This window comes from Triturus cristatus, chromosome 9, assembly GCF_964204655.1.
Source record: "Triturus cristatus chromosome 9, aTriCri1.1, whole genome shotgun sequence".
NCBI classification, from domain to species: domain Eukaryota; kingdom Metazoa; phylum Chordata; class Amphibia; order Caudata; family Salamandridae; genus Triturus; species Triturus cristatus.
In genome coordinates, this window is record NC_140592.1 from 266587154 (window position 1) to 266610538 (window position 23385).

General features: G+C 46.5%; 1 protein-coding gene across 1 annotated transcript in view; it reads right to left on the reverse strand.

Moving 5' to 3' along the window:
* OMD (osteomodulin) overlaps positions 1 to 23049 on the reverse strand; it is an 81642-nt gene extending 58593 nt beyond the window's left edge. The window contains exon 1 of the mRNA XM_085624885.1: positions 22729 to 23049. The gene's annotated coding sequence lies outside the window, so the exon portion shown is untranslated. The remainder of the gene's footprint in view (positions 1 to 22728) is intronic.
* Between the last annotated feature and the right edge of the window lie 336 nt (positions 23050 to 23385).

Genomic DNA, 23385 nt, shown 5'->3' on the forward strand with positions numbered 1-23385 from the left:
AATGCTTGTGCTTTGAGGCCCCAGGGAGGCGGTTGTCCCCAGAGTCCGGGGTGGTCCGAGTGCCCCCCCTTCATTTTCACATAAGCCTCAGGGAGGTGGTGGGCCCCGGGGCATTTATAAGCCCCAGGAGCGGTCCCCCCTCCTTTACTTGTCCCCAGGACCTTGCCCATTCGGGGTTTATTAGAAAAGAAGCACTTTTTTCCAGAGGTAGCCACGGCTACTGCACAGCCCCGCTGAAATTTGTTTTTTTTAAAAACATTTTGGGGCCTGGCAGGGTACCTCTGGGCCCCCCTAAGAGGCCTAGGGGATCAGGGTATTCCTACCCTACTTTTTTGTTTTTGTTTTTTTATGTTTTTTGTGGGACTCAGCTTAAGCTGAGTCCCAAGATGGCTGCCAACACTTCCTGGTTTGAAGTGTTGGCAGCCAATCAGATTCGAGTGCAGGGACTGTTTAATATAGCACTCCTTCTAAATAGTGCTTCAATCTGCCAGGTTAGTCCAATTGAAAAGAGGTCCACTACTTGAGTAGAAATTCCTCTATCTCATTGTTTATCTACAGGGCTAAGGGTCTCAAGTGGATGCAAAGTAATATTGAAGTGGTCTATAAAACACTCAAATTAATCAATATATGAAGGAGGAAGTCTTTTTCACCAGCACTCAATTGCGTTCTACTGCAGCAACTGCCTTAAAAAGGGCCAGTCGAGGAAATGCTGTAGCTTCATTGAACACATAGGTTGTAAAAGAGCAGATGTGATACAAAGGAAAGACAAACTCCGGGGCTGAATGAGGAGCTTTGATTCATAGGGAGATGTAAGTCAGGAGGATGTAGCACCGATCTATGAGTTGAGGCGCTTGATTTACTAGTTGGTGTGCAACCTTTGGCTAGCTAATTCAAATACCAATGGTGCAACTGAGCTTTTAGTCATTTCAGTATAGTTAACACGAGTACAATTTCTCTGAAAAGTAGTAACACCTTTTTTTACAGTGATGTGTGTAACCAGATGATTGTGGCAACATGCATTATATAGAAATCAAGGAGGTTTTGATTCAACATTTTTGGTCGTGCCAACTCAAATGCAGTTCCCTTGAGTGTATGAAAGACCTCACACCACGGCAATGTGCTTAGTGTGCACTCCTAGTGTGCACGCTGCTCTGCTCATTGCTCTGCTCTTTGCTTCCATGAACATATGATGTTCCCATACTTCTTCAAGCTCTCAGAAAGACTCTATATGGCTGCTTGACAACACAGCCTTTGAAAATGTGCTTATTGTGTGTCAATGTGGCATGCAATATCCACGTGTCAGACCACTTGCTCCTGCTGGCATAGCAGCTGGAACAGCACTCAAGCTGGCTGACAACAGACCTTGCTGAGAATGACATGGTACTATAATAATAACATGAACGTTGTATGTGAGGGGGACACCCACCATCCCTGTAGATTCTCTACCCACCACAAAGCCAGCCACTTGCCTGAACTCCTACATTTTCAAATCATTTAGATGACAAATCAGAAAGTAGTGTTCTGACTGAAACCAGCAGCATTCTTTTCACAGTGAATGTGGTTGGATGTCCCATGCCTGTGGCAATAACTTGCTCTTTTACTTCAAAGTGATATTTTTGTCTGTATTCAGAGCCTTGTTTCCTGTTAGTAAAATTAAGAAAAGGAGAAATAGAGTATTCAGTAAACTAACCCCCTTCCATTCCTTTATCCCCAGTATCTGTGTTTAGGAGTAAACATAAGTTATATGTATGCGTCTTATTTTGTGAGAAATTTTCACTTTTACCTCTACAATTCCAAGAATTTTTTTGTCTTGGTCTGAGGTAATTCCATTTTAAATGCAGCCTTGTCACATGAATAAATACATAATTCATAGAAGCTGATAAGGGCTGATATTCATTTGCTTCGTTGTAACTCAGTATATCACAGTTGGCATGCTTTAATAGTTGTGGCAGCTGAGCATGGCCAATAACACAAATGTTTAATACTGTGGTTAGTGATAGAAAGTAAAGATGTGTTCAGTAAAACATTCGCCTCTGCAATTCACAGTGTTATATATCATAGGTGTTAGACCTGTCAGCCCTTTGGGTGGTCCCTCCTCATCATTATTTATTTTGTCCCACTTTTGCCTCAAACCCTGTTAGTATTTTTTCCTTTTTGGGAACCACCAGACTTTTTAGTATTGATGCAGATTCAGGGAGCCATTTTATCTACCCCTGGAACTTCTGTCTGAGGGCCTGGAGCACAAAATGGAGGCCACCCATTGTCACCTGTGACATCACTGGAACCTACTAGAACCTTCTGCAACATTCTGGAACCCTGTGACAGTTGGAGGCGGTTTAGAATGTTGGGAAGCTAAGTCAGAGTTGACAGTTGGAGCTGGCAGTTGGCACCTGACTGGTGAAGAGAGAGGAGCAGAAACCTGAAGGAGGAAGGAGTGAGGCAGCAGGGGTGGAAACTTGTGCCTGGAGTGGGGTCCATAAACCCACCCTTGATACTAGTCCCTACTGACTGAGCCCAGCCTGGAGCCCTGTGTGGGAGAAAGCAAGAGAAAACTATCTTAAGGACCTGGACAGCAGGAACAGGCCTTAAAAGTAAAGCATAGCAAGTTCCTGACGTGGTTACTGGTAACTTCTTGAAGTCCAACGTCGTGAAGCCTGGAGACCTGGAGCCCGAGGTGGAGAAGTGGCGCTGACTGGAAAGCAGACGTCGTACCCGGAGCCGCCAGAGGTCGAGAGAGGGCGCCGACGGAGGTCGTGGAGAGTACCAGAGGTCGAGGAGGAAGTCACCCGAGGTCGAGTGAGCGGCGTCGACGGGGGAGTGAAGTCCGCCCTCCGGAGTCGCCGGAGACCGAGGTGAAGCGTGCCGGAGGTCGGGAGTGGAGATCACACTCCAGAGTCGCTGGAACCTGAAGAGAATCGTGCCGGAGGTCGGGAGTGGAGGTCGCACTCCGGAGTCGCCGGAACCCGAGGAGAGGAGCACCGGAGGTCGGGAGTGGAGATCGCACTCCGGAGCCGCCGGAAGTCGACATTGAGCCGAGGCCGCCCGACGTCATCGAACCGGAGCCGCCCGAAGTCGACATCGAGCCAAGACTGCCCGACGTCATCGAACCGGAGGTCGACATCGAGCCGAGGCCTCCGACATCGAACCGGAACCGCCTACCGGCGTCGACAAGAACTGTCATTGAGCCGAGGCCGCCGACATCGAACCGGAACCGCCTCACGGCGTCGACACGACTCCAGCGGCGTCGGAACTTCATAAAAAGGGCAGTAAGTGGAATAGAGGGCGCCTAAGGCCCTGTGGAGCCCTAAGAGACCATCCTAGGGGCTAGAGAGGTGCTAGAACCAGCTTGATAGTGCCAGGGGTGAGCTGAGACTAATACAGAGGGGTAGTGTAGTGTGGGAGAGCCAGATCTCTAGATTCCCCCTTGATCTACCTCAGTTTAGGCCTCAGCCTTGTCCAAGCCAAGTAGTACACCCCTCAGGCCATCCAAATCTCTACAAGCTGGGATTGGGTCAAATCATCCCATAGTACCTCAGGAATGTGAACTGATTTTCAAGTGTCACTGTTGGCTTTTATTATTTATTGAGAGCACTGTATTTATTGTATTTATCCTATTTATTACCTCACAGTATTTATTGCCTCACAGTATTTATTGTTTCACAGTATTTATTGTCGCACAGTATTTATTGTCTCGCAGTATTTATTGCCTCATAATATTTAATTGCCTTTCATGTAATGCACTTATATTTATGCCTTGATTATTTATGATCTACCTTATTTATTGAATCGTTAAGATGTTATTTATTTGACTTACCCTTCCACAGGAAAAGCCTTGTGTATTGTGATTGTATTATTATTTATTTAATCAGCAACTAAGAGAAAAGAAGATAGAGATATATTTTCAGTATAATTTTTAAGGTGTAGTGTCGTTTTTGGAACGGATGCACGCCTGGTTATTGTGTGGGTATGACGTATGCTTAGCACGGTGCCTGATCCCTGACCACTCGAGCCAAGCTACCACAGTGTATGTCTGGGAAGACCCACTACCACCCTTCCGGTGTGGGAGTGGGGTTTTCTAACATAATTGGTGTTCAGTGGTGGGATAGAGCTGTGCCTACGTATACTCGACAATAACTGTGGGTAGTCCATAGGCCTACACCGGGAGTTTTCTCAAAGCGGCCTTCCTAATTGTGAGTTTTTGTTTTTTCCAAATTTACTCTGGTGGTGGGAGGAGGTATTATATAAGGTACCCCCCTGCATAGCTTCTGCAAATAACTGTCCTCTGACCTGAGTGGGCAAAATGGAGTTTGTGCTAGAAGACCTGGAAACCTATACTGTGGCCCAACTCAGGGAGTTTTGTCAGCGGGAGGGGGTGTATTGTCCCCCAGGAGCAAAGAAGGGTGCACTCCAAACCAGCTTAAGGGCTTTGGGGGAGGCACGACGAGAAAGCAAGGCTGAGGAGGAGGACAGGGATAGAGAGCCCGACAGTGAGGGAGCTGGTTTGTACCAACCTGAGGTGGGGAACCTGTTAGCGGGGCCCAGGACACTTTCTAGGAAGGGCAGCAGTGCCTCTAGCTGTGGCTTGTCTGAAGTGGAGTTAACAGACCGGAGGGAGAAAAGACAGCTCACATGGGACTTAGCAAGGCTGGAGAAAGAGAAGGAGGAACAGAGCATGGCTCATGAGCTAAGGCTGAAAGAGATAGATCTTCAGATCCTACGAGCCGGGGCACACCCTATTCCTAATGGTGGCAGCGAAGAAAGAGAGTTCACCAGGGAACCCAAACCCTATTTGCCGAAGGACCTAGTGGCTAGCTATGGTGTGGGCGACGATATTGCCAAGTGGCTAGCGGCCTATGAGGTCTCATTAAGGGCCCATGGGGTTCCAGAGAAGTACTGGGGAGGGGGATTGTACAGGTACATGCCTCCAGCTGGTACGGATGCATTATTGGCCCTAGAGCAGGATGAGCAGACCCACTACCCCACCATGAAAGTGGCGCTCATACGAAAGTTTGGACTAACACCCGAGAAATACAGACAGAAGTTCCGGGGTAGCCACAAACTGGGTACACAGAATTGGGTGGACTTCCTGGATTATGCAAAGAAGGCATTAGAGGGTTGGATTCAGGGCAGTGAAGTGAGGAACTACGAGGGGTTGTTTGATTTAGTATTGAAGGAACACCTGCTCGAAAAATGTTTCCCTGAACTGCATCAACACCTGGTGGATAGCAAGCTGACCAATCCCCGGAAGCTTGCTGAGGAGGCGGACATTTGGGCTAGTACCCGGGTGTCCACAAGGGGGACTGGAGGGGATACTCAAAAGGCCGGACAGGGCGCCCCCCAGAAGAAAGAGGGAGGGGAAAAGAAAAAGGAGTTCTCCAAAGGCCCCCAAAATAATTTCCAAGGTAAGGGAACAGGATTCACCCCTAGGGCTAACCCACCCCGAAACCCTAATCCTGGCCAGAGTCAGCAGCCAAGGGTTGTCCATTGCTTCGAGTGCGGTGGCGTTGGACACTATAAGGGAGATGCGAGGTGCCCAAAACGACCACCCCCTCCCATTGGAGGAAAGGCCCCCGGAGTAGCTAGTGTTGTGCTCGGGGAGGAGATGCCTTTAATTAAGGGAAGGGAGTGGGCGGGTGTCACTTTAGTGTCCCTGGGAGAACGGGAGATGGTTCCTAAGATCCAGGTGCCCGCAAATACTATAAAGTATGGGCAGTGGGTCACCATCAACGGCCAAAGGGGGGAGGCTCTGAGAGACACAGGAGCCAGTATGACTATGGTGCGTAGCCAACTGGTGTCTCCAGAGTAGGTGATTCCCGATGTACTCCACCCTGCCGCGATGGCTGACGGAAGAATGGGCCACTATCCGGTGGCCGAGGTTCCCTTTGAATGGGAAGGGGTTGCAGGTTCACTTCGAGTTGCCGTAAGCCCTGCCGTGCCAGTCGATTGTCTGCTAGGGAATGACATGGAGCACAATGCTTGGAAAGAGGTGGAATACCGGACTCACACTGAGATGCAGGGTACACCTGTCTGGGCCTGTGTGAGCACAGGGTCCGCGACTACCCGGAGAGGGAGTTCGTTCAGGCTGGAGCCTGGAACAAAGGCCCAGCCAGCTGCCGATCAAGGGAAGAACCGAGGACAGGAGGAGCCTGCCTCGGCTTCCGCACCCCGTAGGACGGATAGGCCACCGGAGGTGGTGGACCAGGAGTCTGCGGTGGGGGATGTCACCAAACTGGAGGACCTCCCCATCCCGGCCGAGTGGCACGTGGAGGGAGGCCCGACCAGGGAGGAATTCTGCCAGGGCCAGGAGGAGTGCCCTACCCTTGAGGGACTGAGGCGACAGGCCGAAGCCCAGGCAGCAGGGAACGTTGAAGGGAACTACAGTGTTTACTGGGAGGATGGCCTCCTCTACAGTGAACCCAAGGCACCCCTACATGGATCGTCACGAGCCTTGGTAGTCCCTCAACGTTATCGAGCCTTCCTTCTGGAGTTGGCTCACGAGATCCCATTGGCAGGACACCTGGGGCAAGACAAGACCTTCGCCCGTCTTGTCCCACACTTTTATTGGCCTCAGATGAAAGTGTCGTCTGACACCTACTGCCGGACATGTGTGTCTTGCCAAGCCAGTGGGAAAACAGGGGTGAAGCTGAAAGCTCCCCTGGAACCACTTCCTGTCGTTAGCACCCCCTTTGAAAGGGTGGGCATCGACATTGTGGGTCCATTAGATCCGCCTACTACAGCTGGTCACAGGTTTATCCTGGTTTTGGTGGATCATGCCACACGGTACCCAGAGGCTATACCTCTAAGGACCATTACAGCACCTGTTGTGGCTAGGGCCCTGATGGGAATCTTTACCTGAGTGGGTTTTCCCAAGGAAGTTGTGTCCGACAGGGGGTCCAACTTCATGTCAGCATACATGCGGGCCATGTGGAAGGAGTGTGGAGTGACCTACCGGTTCACAACTCCTTACCACCCCCAGACCAATGGTCTGGTGGAGAGGTTTAACAAAACCTTGAAAGTCATGATCAGAAGTCTGCCTGAAAGCCTGCGGAGGAAATGGGACGTCCTCCTACCCTGTCTATTGTTCTCCTACAGGGAAGTGCCACAGAAGGGAGTGGGCTTCAGCCCCTTCGAGCTTTTGTATGGGCACCCTGTGCGTGGACCTCTCAGCCTGGTGAGAGACGGATGGGAAAGAACTCCCAGAAAGCTTCCCCAGGACGTGGTGAGCTACATGCTGGCCTTCCGAACCCAAATGGCTAAGTTGTGGAAGCAAGCTTCTGACAACTTGGAGGCCAGCCAAGCCGTAATGAAGGCGTGGTATGACCACAACGCTCACCCGGTGGAATTGGAGCCTGGCCAGAAGGTGTGGGTGATCGAACCAGGAGAGCTTAGCGCCCTCCAGGATCGCTGGTCAGGACCCTTTGAGGTATTGGAGAAGAAGGGTAAGGCTACCTACTTGGTGGATCTTAAAACCCCTCGTCAGCCCCTACGGGTGCTGCATGCCAACCGCCTCAAACCCCACCACGAGAGGCCTGAAGTCATTTTGATGATGGTGACTGACGGAGCAGAGGACGCGGAAAGCGAGCCTCTCCCCGATTTGTTTGCGTCTCAAGAGAAGGATGGGTCGGTGGAGGGAGTGATTCTCTCCCCATCTCTAACTCCTGAACAGCAGGAGGACTGCCGCCAGGTCCTGGGACAGTACTCTTCGTTGTTCTCCCTTGTTCCGGGTAGGACTCACCTGTGCGTCCATGACGTGGACACAGGAGACAGCCCACCTGTGAAGTCCAAGATCTACCGGATGTCAGACAAGGTGAAGGCCAGCATTAACAGTGAAGTCACTAAGATGCTGGAGCTAGGAGTGATCGAACCTTCCAGCAGCCCCTGGTCCAGTCCGGTGGTGTTAGTACCAAAAGCTGCACCACCGGGTGCCCAACCGGAACTGAGGTTCTGTGTGGACTACCGGGGACTGAATTCAGTAACCAAAACTGATGCTCATCCGATCCCTAGGGCGGATGAATTGATTGACCGGCTGGGAGCTGCCCAATATCTAAGTACCTTTGACCTTACTTCTGGGTACTGGCAGATCTCTTTGACCGATGGAGCAAGGGAAAGGTCAGCCTTCTCCACGCCCAATGGCCACTACCAGTTCTGTGTGATGCCCTTTGGGCTCAAGAACGCACCTGCCACGTTTCAGCGCCTGGTAAACCAGATCCTCACCGGAATGGAGAGTTTCTCTGCTGCTTATCTGGATGACATAGCCGTCTTCAGTAACAGCTGGGAGGATCACTTGCGTCACCTGCAAGCTGTTCTCCAGGCCCTGAGACAAGCTGGGTTAACGATCAAGGCCAGCAAGTGCCAGATCGGGCAGGGGTCGGTAGTGTACCTTGGACACTTGGTGGGTAGGGGAGCGGTGCAACCCCTCCAGGCGAAGATCGAGGCCATCATGGCCTGGGAACCCCCCAAGACACAGACTGAGGTCCGAGCTTTTCTGGGCCTCACGGGATACTACCGCCGCTTCGTGAAGGGGTACGGAACCATTGTAGCCCCCCTCACGGAGCTCACGTCCAAGAAACAACCTCGACGGGTAGTCTGGACGGAGGCTTGTCAGCAGGCCTTCGTGAAGCTGAAGCAAGCCATGTGCGAGGCCCCGGTCCTACGGGCCCCAGACTTTTCCAAGAAGTTCATTGTCCAGACAGATACATCAGAACATGGCATTGGGGCAGTGTTATCGCAACTCAATGAAGAGGGTCTGGATCAACCCGTGGTCTTCCTATCCCGGAGACTACTTCCCAGGGAACAGAAGTGGAGTGTAATAGAGCGTGAAGCCTTTGCCGTGGTATGGGCTCTGAAGAAGTTGCGGCCATACCTGTTTGGCTCGCACTTCCTAGTTCAGACCGACCACAGACCCCTTCGTTGGCTGATGCAGATGAAGGGGGAGAATCCCAAGTTGTTGAGGTGGTCTATCTCCCTACAGGGAATGGACTTTCAGGTGGAACATCGGCCTGGAGTGGACCACGCCAATGCAGACGGTCTCTCAAGGTATTTCCGCCTTAGTGATGAGAACTCCCCAGGGGTTGGGTAGCTCTCCCCACTTGCAGCTGGGGGGGACGCGTGTTAGACCTGTCAGCCCTTTGGGTGGTCCCTCCTCATCATTATTTATTTTGTCCCACTTTTGCCTCAAACCCTGTTAGTATGTTTTCCTTTTTGGGAACCACCAGACTTTTTAGTATTGATGCAGATTCAGGGAGCCATTTTATCTACCCCTGGAACTTCTGTCTGAGGGCCTGGAGCACACAATGGAGGCCACCCATTGTCACCTGTGACATCACTGGAACCTACTAGAACCTTCTGCAACATTCTGGAACCCTGTGACAGTTGGAGGCGGTTTAGAATGTTGGGAAGCTAAGTCAGAGTTGACAGTTGGAGCTGGCAGTTGGCACCTGACTGGTGAAGAGAGAGGAGCAGAAACCTGAAGGAGGAAGGAGTGAGGCAGCAGGGGTGGAAACCTGTGCCTGGAGTGGGGTCCATAAACCCACCCTTGATACTAGTCCCTACTGACTGAGCCCAGCCTGAAGCCCTGTGTGGGAGAAAGCAAGAGAAAACTATCTTAAGGGCCTGGACAGCAGGAACAGGCCTTAAAAGTAAAGAATAGCAAGTTCCTGACCTGGTTACTGGTAACTTCTTGAAGTCCAACGTCGTGAAGCCTGGAGACCTGGAGCCCGAGGTGGAGAAGCGGCGCTGACTGGAAAGCAGACGTCGTACCCGGAGCCGCCAGAGGTCGAGAGAGGGCGCCGACGGAGGTCGTGGAGAGTACCAGAGGTCGAGGAGGAAGTCACCCGAGGTCGAGTGAGCGGCGTCGACGGGGGAGTGAAGTCCGCCCTCCGGAGTCGCCGGAGACCGAGGTGAAGCGTGCCGGAGGTCGGGAGTGGAGATCGCACTCCGGAGTCGCCGGAACCTGAAGAGAATCGTGCCGGAGGTCGGGAGTGGAGGTCGCACTCCGGAGTCGCCGGAACCCGAGGAGAGAAGCACCGGAGGTCGGGAGTGGAGATCGCACTCCGGAGCCGCCGGAAGTCGACATTGAGCCGAGGCCGACCGACGTCATCGAACCGGAGCCGCCCGAAGTCGACATCGAGCCAAGACTGCCCGACGTCATCGAACCGGAGGTCGACATCGAGCCGAGGCCGCCGACATCGAACCGGAACCGCCTACCGGCGTCGACAAGAACTGTCATTGAGCCGAGGCCGCCGACATCGAACCGGAACCGCCTCACGGCGTCGACACGACTCCAGCGGCGTCGGAACTTCATAAAAAGGGCAGTAAGTGGAATAGAGGGCGCCTAAGGCCCTGTGGAGCCCTAAGAGACCATCCTAGGGGCTAGAGAGGTGCTAGAACCAGCTTGATAGTGCCAGGGGTGAGATGAGACTAATACAGAGGGGTAGTGTAGTGTGGGAGAGCCAGATCTCTAGATTCCCCCTTGATCTACCTCAGTTTAGGCCTCAGCCTTGTCCAAGCCAAGTAGTACACCCCTCAGGCCATCCAAATCTCTACAAGCTGGGATTGGGTCAAATCATCCCATAGTACCTCAGGAATGTGAACTGATTTTCAAGTGTCACTGTTGGCTTTTATTATTTATTGAGAGCACTGTATTTATTGTATTTATCCTATTTATTAACTCACAGTATTTATTGCCTCACAGTATTTATTGTTTCACAGTATTTATTGTCGCACAGTATTTATTGTCTCGCAGTATTTATTGCCTCATAATATTTAATTGCCTTTCATGTAATGCACTTATATTTATGCCTTGATTATTTATGATCTACCTTATTTATTGAATCATTAAGATGTTATTTATTTGACTTACCCTTCCACAGGAAAAGCCTTGTGTATTGTGATTGTATTATTATTTATTTAATCAGCAACTAAGAGAAAAGAAGATAAAGAGATATATTTTCAGTATAAAAAGGTGTAGTGTCGTTTTTGGAACGGATGCACGCATGGTTATTGTGTGGGTATGATGTATGCTTAGCACGGTGCCTGATCCCTGACCACTCGAGCCAAGCTACCACAGTGTATGTCTGGGAAGACCCATTACCACCCTTCCGGTGTGGGAGTGGGGTTTTCTAACAATAGGGAATTAGGAAAACACAATGAGTCTAATCTCAAAGGTAAATTTACAAGTGTAGATCTACTTACATGTACTTCTACTATGACACCAAGGTGCAAATCTACACTTTTTTGCTATTCACCATTTCCAATTGTAGATTTACATGTGTAGACTTACATATCTCTAGCCCTTTGTGGAGCCTCCTACATCAAGATTTATGAGTTTAAATTTACTACTGGTAACTTTTCAACAAAGATGGAGTTCTCCATTACCATGGTGGAGGTCTCCCTATGGGAAAAAAAGGGAAAATATTAAAGTTTATTTTTCATTAAAAATATATTTAAAATATTACATATAAAATATAAATGTAAATAATTTAAAAATGTTTATTGTAAACCTAGAGCACATGAGTTCATTAAATTAAATATGTTTGAATTAATTAAGGAAATATATATTTTTATTTATAAATTACGTTTCTTAATAAATAAAAAAGTATTACTACCCATGGCAACTTCTTTTTTTATTTAGTATGTGTTAATATCTTTTATATTTTGTTAAAATGGTATGTGTGAATTAATTTTAATTATTTTTCATTTTCTAACAACTGTTTAAAAGCTTACTTTAATTTAACTTGTAAATTATGTTTATTATAACATTTTAACATGATAAAATAATTATTTAATAATTAAATACAATGATTTAATATATATACATATGCAAAGTCCCCAAGGCCATGATGCCCCAACAAATCCTCACGGTAGCGGTGCACGCACTAACAAAGTGTGGTGCTTGACTTACTCCAAGCCTGAGATGGAGTACATTTACTACTGTTCTACCACATCTAGGGCTGCAGTAACTTTAGAAGTGTAGTTTGTGAATATCAATGGTTTTACTGTTATATGGGTTAGCAGTATTTTTTTCCCTAAACCCTTCCTTACGTTTATCAAAGCTCTACTGCAAGAAACTGGATTATTGGTTAAAGGGGTGAAAACCCTTCTGCAAAACAACCACAATCCTTGTCAAGGTTAACCACAAAAGTCACTAAATTTTACCCTCTGGTAGCTTAACACAAAAGCAGTAGGCTTAACTTAGAGGTATTGTGTTAGAAATGTATGCAACACACAAACAGTGATAAAGTGAAAAAACAACACAAGAAAAATCCCACACCAATTATGAAGCATAGAGAAAAGGTTATTAAATAAAATTATACCAGAATGACAAAAATCCAATCAGTAGAACCGGAGATATTCCGTTTAAACAATGTAAGTAGCTATAGCAAAAGAATAAAGCACCACTCACTGTCATGCTAAACCAGGAGAAAGTCTGAAGTTTAGGCAAAACACGATAGAGCGCGGTCTGGATACATGGACTAGGTTAGTCTAGCTGAAAAGGTTACTGGGTAAAGAGTTCCGTTTGCAGTGCAGGAGGCCATGAAGAGCAGGGAGAGCATCGCAGATGGTCATCACTGTCCTGCCAAGAGAGGGGCCTGATATCACTGACAGTTGTCTCTCTTGCACCAAGATCTGGTTGGGTGCTGCTGGAGCTTTGCATTGTCAGTCACCATGGGCTGTGGTAGCTGTAGCATAAAGTGCAGATCTCACCTTGCCAGTTGCGCTGGCATGCACAATAAAGCAAAGAGTCGAGTTCACCTGAGCTTCGTGTTGGCAGTCCTTGCAGGTGGCAGAGTCTTGGCGCAAACAGGCCCATTTGTCGTCGCGAATCACACAAAAATTCAGGAATTCTCCTTTCATCGCAAGGGATGATCAACTGATGCCAGCCAAGGGTCCCGGGCCTGGGGAGGCACCTCTTGGAATTCACTCCGGCAGAGGCCAGCAGAGCTCAGGTATGCAGTGGTAGGGAGCTTTCTCAAGCTTGTTGTGTCCTTGTAGCTCAGACTGGAGGTCAGACAACTGACTCTTGGAGTCACTCAGCTTAGCCTTGGATGATGGGAGCAGGCCCAGTCTTCCTTCTCAGAGAGCAGGGTAGTCCTCAAGCATCAGGGCAGCCCTCTCGAGGTCAAGGTAGTCCTCACGCAGCAGGGAATCTCTCAGGTAGCAGTAGGGTAGTCATTTGGGGAGCAAGGCAGGCCTCAAGCAGTAGAGACGTCTGGGAAGCAAGCATTCCTTTCAAGAAAAAGTTTGCCTTGTTTCATGAAGCTTGTAGCGTTTCTTTTTTCCCATCATTCTTCTCTGTGATGCTTAGAGGAAGCCTGGAGGTAGTACACTTGGAAAGTACCCCATATCTGCTTTACATGATGTCCCTCATCCCAGGCTTGTCAAATGTCTTCACATGTAGGATCCCTCTTTCCATACACATACACATAAATAGAGGCTCTATGATTATTGTACACCAGATGAATGGGGGTTCATGTACAGACTCCGTGACTAAAGGTTACTCATGAAATGGGTAACACTGCTTGCTAAAGGCCAGCACATACAATGCACAAAACAGCAGAGACAGTGCACATAACAGACCTTGACAGCACCCCGCACATCTAGACAGCAACTAACACATCTAAAAAGAATCCAGGATATAAGAAATAGCACCCACCGTATCTACATGGAAGCACACATGTACTCAGTCCCAGTACCTGTTTCTCATGTACACAAAATGCAGCACACATCATAAAACACAGAGTAGTTTTACAACCCCCAAGTAGATCTGCACAGCATCGTACACATTCACACAGAACTCACAACACGTGATATAGCAAATAGTACATCTAAACGCACCAAAAACATCTACACAGCACCAGGCACATGTGAAAAGTACATAGTACAGCACTTACATATGTTACTCAGCACCCTGATCATGGACATAGCAGATAGTGCAAGCAAATAGTACTCAGTATACACAGATACTGGGAAGGCCAGGGCGGAACCGGTGCCATGGCAGGCAGAAGATGGCGCCTTGATATACATGAACCACACAAAGACAGCTGGAAAAAGGCAAATACTTGGAATACAACTCGATACTTATAGCAAAGGCCTGTTCCAGAGGAACAGGCAGACATCTGTAGCAGAGGCAGATACTTGGAGCCAAACAGGTTGAACACCGAGATGGAGTGCAGATACTTGCAGTGAAGACACATACCTGGAGCATAGATTATCACAAGTCTACACAGAAATCCAGAGAACAGAAATGTAGGATGGACTGGTACCTGAAGCACAGATAGAGAGCACTGGCAGAAAACACAGGGTCATGGAACAAAGGCAGGGCACTGGAAGGGTAAATACACTACAGTAGCACCCATTGTTAGTTCTCTCTCTATTCATAACCCCAGGACGGCTGCGGTGATGTGTACACATCTGCTGAGGACATCCTTGAATGGGTTTGCTGAAATTATGTAAACCAATCCTGGGTACCAGGTGAACATGCACGTGCATAAAAGCACATTTGAAGGAGTTCATTTTGAAATGGTTAACAAAATATTTTAAGATGGGTGGCCACCGACAGCTAGGCGGATGCCAAAAAGTAAAGACAACAAGCATTGGCATAGCCAATAGGTCTCGCCTTTGGGACCTTATAAGTGTTAAGCCATGCAACAGTTGCATAACTAAATACTTATAAGGTTCCAAGAGCGAGACGTATTGGCTATGCAAAGCGGCCGTGCGGCCGCGAAAGTGAAAGTGATCACATCGCGATCACGATCAAACATCAAAGCGGCCGTGCGGCCGCAAAAGTGAAAGTAATTGCGGTAAAGCGCGGCGCGCGCGCCCGCTCACATGCACTGTAGCTCTAGGCTGGCCTGGTAGCACTTTTTGGAGCCCTCTCAATAAGTCTCGCCAGACCAGCGCATGCGCTGGGTCAGGCGAGACCTAAAAATGCAATAAATTGGTAGAGAGGCGGGGAAAGGAGATGCCATGCAGTGAGGTGCAGAAGAGCACTGAAAGAGCATGGATTGGGGGGTTACTTAAAAAAACTGAGCTGATGGAGAGGGGAGGGGGAAGTAATGGACAAGCTGGAGTAGGGAGAGAAGCAACGCATAGTGCTCCGTGGGCGAGGGAGAAGGAAGAGTGCAAGCAAAACACATGCACTTCTATTGAGCGCACAAAATGAAAGAAACAACTGTTCCCTGAATGCAAGCAATCTAGGAATACAAATCAAATAATCAGAACACTGTGAGACCGAAATGCTCCTAGGTGGAACTAGCACATGATAGGAATGAATTAAACAGGACACTACTGAAATACACAAACAAAGCCATCCAATCAGGAGCAAGCGGTGAGCCATAGCTCACTGTACATACATTGGAAACAGTCAATCTGGACAAATAGACAGCTGTAGCTATCTGCAGCCAGACTTAGAAAAGCATAGTGAACCTACACTTCACATGATAGACTCTTTAACGAACGATACAATAACTGATATTGTACAGATTCTTTATAAATATCACACTCACAGAAAATTACATTATAACACGGTGTATGGTGCACGTTTGCAGTGTGCATCCCTTTTCGTGTTCTGTCATTTATGGAGGGTGTTTATTCAGAGAGATTATATATTTTACTGTAGTACAGTCTCAAAGTTAGTGTCTCCCTGTTAGTGTCTTCTCCCCCACTGACCCTCTACTTGTCTTGGTATCTCACTTTTCCTTTGACTTCCTGAATTTGTGTTAAATATGGTATGTACTGTATGTCTCCCTGGCCCAAGGTGACCATTTCGCTCTACCCCTGTGTAGGAACTTTTTCAAGAGTCCCAGGGCAGACAGAGTTTACTAGACTCAGATTGTGACAAACAGAGCCTTTTACCAAGGGTGTTCTCTAGCTTAAACTTACTAGTGAGCCTAAATCTGAGCACCAAGTACACATATTTAGCATTACATCCTTAGAGTAGCGAAGTCGAACTGTCAAAGGCTTACTCAGGGAGGTGGAATGGGGTATGAGAACTTAACAAGCCAATGTACGATAACTGTTCAATCTTCAGCCAGTGCTTAGTCTTTAAAAAAGAAGAAGCACTCAACATTTGCAGAATACGCGTCATAAGGTAGACACTTATACAGTGCTCTTCAAAAACATTCAACATTTTCTGGGGACAGAGCCTAGACATTTCCGGGTGGGGCAACCTTTTTAAGATCCCATTGTGCATAAACCCCAAAGATTCAAAATGATTCTCCTTGAAGGGGGCATAGGGAGCTCTACATATCTTTTAGAAGGCCACCATAATGAGCCTGGTACTTGTGATTTCTCTCTGACCTGGTCTGCGCTACAGTACTCACTTCTCTTGCTTACATTTTCGGAGTAACTACAGTCTCCTCCAGGGGCACGTATGCAGCTTGAGTTTTTGGTTAGCACAGCTAAAACTGTCCAGGCCTGGTAAGCTTCTGGCCCTTGTACCTTCTTGGGCAAAATCAGGTAATTGTAAAGCAGGCACCCAGCACCTTGTACCTCTTGCACCCGTCTGTCGAACATGCCCATCTTGCTGTTGACTTCTACTTCAACCCTGGCAGGTGGGTACTAAATGTTGTCCTCACTGGCTACCAGATCTTGCCAAAGGTACTAGGAAGAAGCTCCTCAGGTTTGAGCTCTTCCTCTCATGCATAGTCTGATGTGTGCCAATAGCCCTTAGAGTACAGATGTTTCTCCTATTGGCACCCACCTCACTGACAATCCCGATGGTGTTTGTCTGAATGTGCTGTCGGGCATCTGATTCCCTTTCCCAGATGTGCACAGGGACTAGGCTGAGTGCCACTTGGTCGCCACTTTACCCATTCACACTGATAGCATACTACCTAATAAGGTCGCAGCTGGCATGAGGTCCTTAAGACAATCCCTTGCAGCCCCAAAACTATTTACCACCTTTGGTGGGGACAGAGGTTTCTTTCTCTTCCTTTTCCTTCTCATTCTGACTAGGAAGCCAGTTCCATTTAAGCTTCTGACCTGGCCGGGACACTTAGGACCCATTCTGGACATTCCTTTTTGGTATCGAAGACTTCAGACTGCTCTTCTGTCCTTTAGGCTTGGAACTATGCTGTTAAAGCCCCTTGTGCACTCTGGCTGCTTACTACTTGCCAGACAACACAGCAAACGTATCTTACTAATTTTCAGTAAGGTTGGAGTAGTACTATCGGAGTGGTTTAGTGTATTCTCCCTGAGTTGCTTTCCTGTCACCAGTTGATTTAAGGACTGATAGTCCTTTGCTTCCATACCTCTCCTCCACTAATTCCAATCAGGCACTACATCAGGGATTCAAATACCAAAGGGAACTCCATCTATCTCTGTGATCTCATGGAACCTTTGCAAGTCCCAGGCCAGCTCTAACCCAAGCCCTTAAATCAGAACAGCCTTCATATACCCATATGTTAGATTGTAATCCTCATGTTTGTTTCCAATTACCCCAGTCTCTTGAAAAAGAAGACAACTCATTAGAGTTACTCCCTTGAACTTATCATTCAGGCTTTGCACCTTGCATTGAAATTGTGGAAATTGTGAAAACAGCCTAGAAAATCAGTCTCTGGTACCTACATATGTAACAACTCCTTTGGTACTTTAGTGGTGGATTCCTTTGAAAAACCCTTTTTTCTTCTGCTAATCTGATCTATTTTCCCAGAGGCATCCTCTCCTTATTTAATACCCTATCCCTGTCTTCCTCCTGCCACTTCTCTTACATCTTTCTCTCTTCCCAGACCCATTCATGTCTAACCCCTAATTTTTACTCTTCTTGCTATTGGTCTAGCCTGAGTTTCTCCCTAACCATGTCCTTCCACTGCTTCTTAACTTTCTGAGGTGCTAGCTTATGTTTCAATGTCTCAGCAAAAGCTATCATACCTCCCAGAATAATCTCTTTAACAATGGACATGGCTACCCTAGAGATGGGTGGAGGATCCTGTTTTGGGGAACTCTTGAGGAAATCTAGGGGGCACCATGGAGGACAATCTAAGGGACATCTGCACATGGCAACTCTGAAAGCTGTGTCCATAGCACTCTCGTCTGGAGGATCTATTAGCGGCCCACCTCCCCTATATTTTCTGCAACTTTCTTTAGTGTAAGGGCCCCTTCTTTCAGTGGTCCATCATGAAATCGTAATGATCTCCCTATCTTTGGATTTTGGAGACCTCCACACCCTATGCCAATACATCTCATTCAACACATTGAGGAACCGTTTTCTCAGATTTATTTTCCTATTTGAAGTCTGCCAATAATATGTATGCTTGAGGAAACTGTACTTATTAACCTCTATCTATTAGCAAATGTTGGTAATAGAATATAGTGACCCTCACTGCAGCCACCAGCTATTAGAACTTTTTTAGGAGTGAAAGGGTAGACAGGAGAAACTGGGTTCGAATTGTAAAATTCATACCCCTTTACCACTGGTATCCTGGGTCCTGACATTGCTATTAAGTCTAAAACTGAGCATGATGACCACCCCTTAATCACTAGACCCTCACAGCAGTAAAGTCAGGCATTTGAAGGCTTACATAATGAGGTAGTGTGGTCAGAACCTAAGAACTAAACAAACCAACCAATACAGGTTGATAACTCAATATCTAGCCAGTGCTTAGTCTTTGAAAAAGAAGTACTTTACCCAACCTGACACAAAGTAATACAATACATTATATATCAGAAGGTATAAAAATATTCTGAGTGTTCTTCAAAAACGTTCAAAATTTACTGAGGATAAAACTTAGGCGGTTCTCTGTGGGGCAACCTCTTCAAGATATGCATGGTGCAAAACCCCAAAAAAGCTCTGTAATTCTGCTGGGAAGGGGTGTTGGGCAATCTGTGAATCTTTTGGGAATGATGTCCTGATGAGGCTAGCCCTTGTGATTAGCCCCTACCTGTGGAAAAGGGCTTTTGTCCACCTTTTTGCCATTCTCTCATTTTGCACAGTACCTTGTTATCCATTTGATCGTCCACAGAACAGGTAACATCTGCATTCTTTGGTTGTTCTTAGGACGGCACAGCACAACCAATGAAAACCACAGGGTGAGTCTTTTCCCTCACCAAAACAACTTGTTCGCAAGTGGCGTTTGTGGAGGTGGTGCACGGAATTGGATAAAAGGAGTCCGTATCAGTTGAGGAGGCTGCAGGGGAGTGGCAGTGCTTGCAGCACAGCAGAATTTGCAGCTTGGATGCTACCTCAGGCCCAATCACAAACTGACTACCCAAACAAACCAGGTGCTTTTCCCTGCATTTAGCAATGAGCATCAAGTCTTGTGGTCTTTCTTTTTCTAGCGCTTTGATACTTTTGGTGCTTGGCTTCACAACAGAACTAGGGTAAAAACGGGTTTCCCAATACACTCGCACTGTGTGGGCACAGAGCTGAGTGGTGACACTTCATTATCTCCGGGTCTCACCCTTATAGGACAGTGCAAGTCCTTCCTGGGGCTGCAGCAGTTTTCAGCTCATCATACATTGACTCGTTCAATCTCCTCTCCTGCTGATCAGTGCCTTCTTTGTGCAAGGGCATCTCCAGTGTCCCTCCTGAACAGCTGGTGAGCTTGCTCCCTTGAAATCATCTCTAGACATCTTTACCTGGCAGTCTTGGTTGAAGTTACCATGTTTCTGGTCAGAAGATGGTAAGGGGAGTTATCGGTGCATACCCATCTCTGGAACATAGAGTGTTTCTCTGTTGTCACTGGTGTGGAGGTGACAGATTCTGGAGATTCTTGAGTACCATTGAGTTGGGTAACAATAAACATCTGTTATTCAGCTGCAAAGGCCTTCTGGGTGGTTGTGCACTTTACAAATAAACATGTTATGCTATGTTGTTTCAAGACACCTTGTCAAACTGGCTGGAAGTTGCTGTTCTATCTTTATTGCAAAGCTGTAGGAAGAAGTTGTGTATTCCAACAGCCCTTTTGCATATTCTTCTCCGACTCGTAAGCCAAGAAGGGTTGCAAGATGGTAGCTGGAAGGTGCAGTGGAACTGAAGTTTCCTGTCCAGACAGACCCAAAGCAATGGCCCCAGGCCCGTATGTGGATGCACATAAAATAAATAGAATTAATGTGTCCTGTGCACAAACCACTCCCACCTCCCTGTGGGAAAGTGGAAAGTGTGCCATCTCATCTTCATCAAACAGATATCGCTACCATTCTTCACCACAATAACTTCACAAATAGTCTTAGCAAACTCTACTGCCCATCACACTGTCATTCAGTGTTTGGTGTGTTGAAATGAGAACAGGTACTGGCAAAGCCCATAGAGCTGGCTTTTTTATTTTTTTTTAAGTAAACTGATTTAGCAGTACTTTTTGCAAATCCTTCTGACTAAAAAGCAGATCCATTGGATTTATTATTGCTTATTGTACATTTTTAGCCACCATCTTTATTTTCTTCCACCCTAACCAAATTATTGCACCAAATCTTTCCACAGCTAGATATGGATACTGTGCCCAGTGCTTAAGCTGACAAATCTATTTGTCTACTCTATGTCTCCCGATGCCCCAAGCATCTTAGGCCCTGATTACAGTGCAGTGGGTAATCCCCCCGCTCCACCTAGACATTTTTTCTCACTCCAAGGGGAGAGCACCTCCCAGAACTAGTATTGCCCTTCTGCCTCCTACTCCTCTCTCTTCAACCCCACCCCAGACAGAACCTCCTCATACATTTACCATCTGCTTATAGCAGGTGGTAAATATGTTTGCTATACCCCTTGAAAATGGGAATACGGTCCATGTCTGATTCACAAACTTCACTTTGAAGTCCGTTTTGTAGTACTACAAAACGTACTACAAAATGCTATTAACAAACTATGCACCCCTTACCTATACTTATGTGTGCAGGGTTCGCCACCTGATTGCACAGTCTCTACACATGTAAGAATACATTTTAGTGATAAATGTGGAAGTGACACGGGGGAAGTGGTTGGAAAAAAGTTTCTTACAAAAGGGGTCGGAATTAGTGAGGAGAAAAAGCTTTTTAGGAGGGCCAAGGAGGTGTTTAGGGAGAGATGCCACACACACAAGAGTAAGCCAATTGCTTTACACAGGGGGTGGAGACATGTAACTTACACATATGCAGTAGATTTTCACTTGGAGTTTGTGCATACTGAAAAGTACTAAACTTACTTCAAAGAGTAAATTACTCAGAAGTGTACATTACCTTTGTGAGTCAGGCCGTTTGTCCCTGCAGAGTTATTTGCCATTTCCAAGGGGTTAATTTATAATAGGAGTAAATATCTGCAGAGATACTGGCTAGAAATGGTCATTGTGGCCACCTGGAATCTTCATTCATGTTTATTCCTAACTCAAAATCAGGGCCTTTACTGTGCTCATTCATAGCAGTTTACACGCGATAGTACCAAAAATCAAACCGACCCTAAGATGACACTTCCTCTTTTATTGCACTTTTTCATACATAATTACTTGTTTTATAGAATACCATTTACATTGGTACTATTATATTAGGATGCATTTAAAAGTTAAGCAGTATGCACCTTTACAGTAATAGGCTCTCATTCTGAGTGGCACTAAATACAGTATGCACTGAAAAAGGAGTTTCCACAAAAATCGGTATTACAGTTAGTGCAATTATACTGACTATGGGTTTACCACGTGCGATATTACTGCAGGTGTTTCAGGAGACAAACACTACTCTTCAGGCCAGACATGGAAAGATCTGTCTCTGGTAAATGGTCTGAAATTCAATAATTTTGTGTGAACATTAGAACACAAACACTGATTTCCATTTTTATTCCCCTTTCCGTATAGATTAATCATAATAGCATGATGATTTTGCATCCTGGAATTACCAATGCCCACAGTATCCGTAATACCAGGTACGAAATTACTGCACTGGAATTACCGATGCAATGATGAGGGGAGGGACCCTCTGCCTTGTAACACATTTCATTTGTCCACCCTCCTGTAATTGTATTTAACTATAACATATTCAGTGTTGGGTCATCTTTGTTTGACACCTCGTTCATCATTTCTCAACTTTAGACGTGTTCACCTCAACATATACTCTGTGTACCGCAATCAAGGTTGAGACAGCCGCAGTCTTTAAAAAAAAAAAACCACATACATCAATGAATACATTGATCATGAATATTTCATGGTGTCAGCCCTCGTTTATTCCCGAAGTCCAGTTGTCTGTGGAGTGGGGTAGGGGGTGGGAGGGTGGTCTCTGTTTCCAAGCACATAGATTTTTGATTCCCACGATCGGATTAAGACATGTAACCAAAATGTCTTACTGCTGTAGAGTAAAGGTATTTACGCTTCGTAAGCAAAAAAAAAATAAAAATCCAATTTAAAGAATGAATACAAGTTAAAAATGTTAAACAGAGATATCAGTATCAGCCACGTTGTCCTCGGCGCCACAGTTGTAACCAAAAACTGCCCACTTTGACAAAGCACAGAAGAAAAGAAAACATTTTTTTCGTATAACTCGTTAAAGCAAAAATGAAATATTCTCGAACTTCAAATAAAGTGTACTCTCATCTTACATTAAACTACACTACCAACATTCCAAAGATAAATACACAGTGAATTAATCAGACCTGCTGATGTACTACACACTGCAAAGCACTGCCCTTCTTTGGTCTTTATTATAAACATATTGTAATAGTTCACAATCCACACATGTGATTGACAGAAGCATCTTGTTCAAGTCATTGAAACTTCCTGCATGGCAGATAGTCTACAGTTAACTGTAGCCATTAATGCGTTAGTGATTTCCTACCTGATAGATTGCTCCTCCGGCTGTCGAACGGCAGGCAGACAGATGTGTTAAAGGAAATGCAGGTTTTCAAGAGCCATGGCTGAACCCATCAGACATCTGGGTGCGTCTAGTCTTCAAGGCTGTGTTTGTCCTTTTGAGTCAATGCGGCATTGCCCTGAATCATAATTTGCTGCAAGAGAGTCTGAGGTTAGAGCAAAATTATGTGTTTTGTTATGGTTCTAAACCTTCTGCAAACCAGTTAAGTTTTCCTTTCGACTGCTCCCTGAACAAGCTATTTGGATGACTTTGTTTCTCTTGTTATTTTTTTGCTCTGGGTCTGGCAAGTTATTCTTTTAACTTGGAAGGTTTACAAATAACTGTAAGGAAGTGGCTTTGTTTTTGTACTCTCGCCAGATCTACTCAAACCATCATAAACCCTCGCTTGCCCGAGTTGTGGATTCAATGATCCTTTGTACAATTATCCTCACGACTGGTTCTTGTCTCACTCACAAGAGTTTTTGGATGGGCGCCCTTGTTCTTCTTGTCTATTGCCAGATATGTTTTATGAGTGAACTCTCGCATTCATTGAATTAAATATTTTATTTCCCCGCTGCCACGAGTGCGATATTTTATTTTTGAAAACTAGAGTTTTGTACTATGTGGCATCTTGTGTTGGCT